Below are 4,792 nucleotides of genomic sequence, written 5' to 3'. Positions count from 1 at the left end.
CAAATATAAATTGCTTTGTTATTGAACCTAAATTAAATTATAATAAATGAATTAAAAAATTACACAAAAAATAAGAATTTTAAATAATTAATTTGATACTAATATCGATATATTTTTGTCAAAACTTTATGATATCTTCAAATTTATATTTTATTCAAAATTAAAAACATCATCGTTTTTTTAAAATCACATAAAACCATACTATAAAATCGACTAAGATAAATAATAAAATGAAATATTAAAATCAAGATGTATGTTGCTGCATGGCACGAGTACCCTTTTAGTATTTTAAAATTATTACCCTGCCAAAAAAAAATCCCACCACCACCGAACAATTCATGGGTGTTTGGAATAGAGGTGATTAAAAACCGACCAATCCTGTTAACCTAAATTAAAAAAAAAACCTAAAAAAAATTCTATCAAGGTAACAGATATATGGTTGATATAAAATTAGATCAAACCGTATTTATTAGGTTGGAATTGTGTTAGCATCATATATACCCAACTCGATGAATCTGATGCCTTTATATACTATGAATTTAATATGGTTGTTAAGTCTGTGATTAATATATGTATATTAAACATTCAATAAACTAAGTTACAATATTCAAAGTTATATTACAATTTCAATCGTAATTTTACTTTCTTATTTTCATGGACCTTCAATTTTCTTTCGTGAGTTTGTTAGTCTTTTTCATATGTCTTCATTTTCATTTATTTCGTTTAAACATAAACACTTAGCTAGATTCAATGGCGTAGGTAGTAAGGGGGCTACGTGATGGTAAATCCCCATTTAATGTCTTATGCTTAGTGACTTGTATCGAGATATATTAAAGGAGAAATCAACGATGATGAATTTATAGCATGAGATTTGAGTAATTCTCGAATCGTGAAATGTGGTTGAGTTTCATCTTCTCACATTGGTAATAAGATGCATGTTTGATATTAGGAAGTGGGTATTTGGGGGGGGGGGGGTGAGATTTTAGTAATCTCAAATCGTGAAATGTGGTTGAGTTTCATCATCTCATGTTGGTGAGAAAGATGTAAGTTTGAATATATATATATATATAGAGAGAGAGAGAGAGAGAGAGAGAGAGAGTTTGTTTCAAATACAACCCGTCGCATTTGTACAACCAATGCAACCCAATAAATTGAGATATTTATGGAAATGATGAGAATTCATTTATTATGATTTGAATATTTATGGAAGATGAATATGGTTCATTAATTATGATCAATACTTTATATTAGGAAACAATCAAAACTTCTATGAAATTATATATTAATCAAATGAAATGGACGGTTGAGATTAAGTTGTATTGGTTGCATAAATGTCAAGGGTTGTATAATAACCAACATATATATATATATATATATATATATATATATATATATATATATATATATATATATATGGGGGGGAGGACCATGGATGATAACTTGGCAACATGAGATTTTAGTAATCTCAAATCTTGAAATGTGGTTGAGTTTCATCATCTCATGTTGGTGAGAAAGATGTAAGTTTGAATATATATATATATATATATATATGTATATATATATATATATATATATATATATGAATGTATGTATGTATGTATATTATAGGAGAAACCAAAGATGATGATTTTGCAACATGAGATTTGAGTAATTCTCAAATCTTCAAATGTGGTTGATTTTATCATCCCACATTGATGAGAAGATGTAAGTTTGAAATTCTCTCTCTATCTCTCTCTCTCTCTTTCTCTCTCTCTCTCTCTCTCTCTCTCTCTCTCTCTATATATATATATATATATATATATATATATATATATATAGGCCCATTCAAGTGAGAACTGACTAGTTTGTGGTAACCGTGAGATTCAATCTCAACCACAAATCAATAGATAAATTAGAAAATTTATAATTTTGAATTAAAACTTTTAATAGGACATTTTAGGTAATTATAGAAGGTTGAGTTCACGTGAGACCAAGAGTTTTTCGTGAGACCCGTAAGACCAATTTATCAACCCTTGGATTAGATCTATAATATGAGAATCTAAACATTCATAAACGCCACGAGACTTCTCATATATGTAGACTTGGGATCATGTGAGAACAAATGTTTTTCGTGAGACCCGTAAGACCAATTATCAACCCTTGGATTAGACCAAATGGAAATCATTGCATGCTTCTAATGAGCCAATCCCAAGTAAGGGGTTGTTCGGCAGTTGCTGAATGATTTGGTGTAGATTGATTAAGTGGTTAGAATGATTAAGAAACTCTCATGATATAGTGCAAAATGAAATATAATTATTTGCTAATTATTTACAACGAAATTAGGGTGCTGAATGGTTAAGAGAGGTCCATGATACAAAATTATTCAGAGGGTTTTAGAACAATTAATAGGCAGACATTTTTTTTTTCTAAACAAGATTCATCTCTTAACGATTAAGAGGTTGCCTCTTAATAGAACTATTAAGAGGTAAACAAACAACCCCTATATGACCAATTTTAAGGGCTAGATTCACGATTTTTATTGAGTGGGTATACCTTTAAAGTTTAAAGTGGTCTAAAAGCTCGTAAAGTCATATAAAATATTTTTTTAAAAGTTTTTTGATTGATTTTAACAGATATTTTTGGTTGATTTCGAGATATTTTTTCTATTTTTCTKTTAATGTCTCTTGTATTTTCTTGGAACACTTCACAATGTTTAACACATGCACCTTTTATATATACCTAAAAAATTATTTATAAGAATTGGTTGAGCAAATACAWGAAACCTCGGTGGGACCTTCGTAGCCTGCTCTTACGGACCACAAAAATATGRTTAAGAAAAATATCTGATTGTTCGAATTATTTTTTAAAAATAAAAATTTTATGTTTAATTTGACCAGATAAATTGATAAAACGTTTGATTATTACCAGGAAAATTGACYAGATCAACGAAATGGTTTCAGTTTATTCATTTTCCATAAGATTTCATAAGTATTCATTTCATAACTTAGAAACTGTATTTTTCATTTTAGAAAATGATTTCGGTAGGTCATCGCAAACTGTCACACACATTTTACAAGCCAACTGCACGACAACTGTATTTGGTTCAGAAAAAAAAATGTATTTCTTAAATTATGAAATGAAAACTTACAAAATGCTTATGGCATGTAACTCAGCTGATAAATGAGCGAGTTAACTTAGTTCAAATATAAAATAGGTCCTAGATTTGACCCTGAACACACCGCTAGCCTCATAGTACAAAACAAATGACTTTTACCGATGAAAGAAATCCCTCGGTAATTCGTCGCTAAAAAGTCGGATCCGTYGTTGATTTTTTTWAAAGTCTATCGGTAATTTGTCAGTAATAAATAAAATTACCGACGGATTATAAATTTTTCAAAATTGCTCTTCGTGGGCCATACAGAATAGGGTCCTACGTCAATTCCATAAATGGATTAATAACTACAGATATTGACCCATGAAAGATATGTGGCCATGAAAGGCGAAGGAATGATGGAATGCCAACAGGTGTCTGCAAAACCATACATGAGATTTTCACCTCATACGGCTCTTCGTTCAAATCTTTCGAAATTATTGGATCACTATTCCATCGGAAATTACCGACGGAAAACACTGTCGGTGATAGTCCATTTTCTAGTAGTKTCAACAATGTTCCCTTTGGAGGCAGGTTTCGTGTGGGGTAGGTATAGACCCAATTTTTTTTCTTCAAAAGGTAGCACCATTTGACTAAAAAAAACAGACACCGGAGATTTTTCATAACATCATAATTGGTGTGCTGGTTAGTTTATTATTACTTTTCATATGTGAAGTCTTGTGTTCAAGTATTTTATTGCAATTTTTGTTTCCCAAAAAACATAATAAATCTGAACAAATAAGAAAACTAAGAAAATGACACCAGCAGGATTCAAATTCGTGTTCAGGTTGGAAGAAAAACCTTACAAACCAACTCTACTAAGAAAAACTTGTGTTCTTTAGGTTGTTTCAAAATATATATTGTGGCACACAACAAATAGATACGGTTGCATCTTTCATTAACCTAAGTTTTTTTATTCTTCAACAGAAGAATAATATGATGACACGTGCCAGTAGTGACACCAAAGTGGGTCCGTCCCTCGTGTGGGGCTAATCGGAAATGCCAATAATCAACTTTCTGTCAAATGAATACAAAAAACATATGAAAAACGTAAAACACTAATAAATCATTTAATTATTTTGGTCAATTTTTTCATTTATTTTAATAAATTTAATTTATAATGACGTAATAAAAAAAATGTGTGGAGACATTCGTTTCACGCTTCACCAAAACCTCCTATAAATTTGGGTTGGTACCAAGTACCAACTGCAAGCACCAACTCAAAAACACACAACACACGCACTAGTTATGGCACAAATCATCACTCCCCTGACCTTCGCCGTCCGGAGACGTGCACCGGAGCTCATCGTACCGGCTGAACCAACACCTCGAGAACTGAAGCCTCTCTCCGACATTGACGATCAGGAAGCRCTTAGGTTTCAGATTCCGGTGATACAGTTTTATCGTCGAGATCCAAAAATGAGAAATAAGAATCCGGCGACTGTGATCAGGGAGGCTCTGGCTAAGGTATTGGTTTTCTACTATCCGTTTGCTGGTAGGCTCAAGGAAGGTCCGGCGAGGAAGCTGATGGTGGATTGCTCCAGCGACGGTGTGTTGTTTATTGAGGCGGAGGCGGATGTGACGTTGAAGCAATTCGGAGACGCACTTCAGCCTCCGTTTCCTTGTTTCGAAGAACTCCTCTACGATGTTCCTGGATCTGGT

At 32.2% G+C, this 4,792-nt stretch overlaps 1 pseudogene; it reads left to right on the top strand.

The window, feature by feature from the left end:
• Nucleotides 1–4,347: 4,347 nt before the first annotated feature.
• LOC112519440 overlaps nt 4,348–4,792 on the top strand; it is a 5,868-nt pseudogene continuing 5,423 nt past the window's right edge.

Source organism: Cynara cardunculus, assembly GCF_001531365.2.
Source record: "Cynara cardunculus var. scolymus isolate 2C chromosome LG 10, CcrdV1, whole genome shotgun sequence".
NCBI lineage: Eukaryota > Viridiplantae > Streptophyta > Magnoliopsida > Asterales > Asteraceae > Cynara > Cynara cardunculus.
The sequence above is the reverse complement of the archived record's forward strand: the minus strand, read 5'-3'. Positions and strand labels throughout refer to the sequence as shown.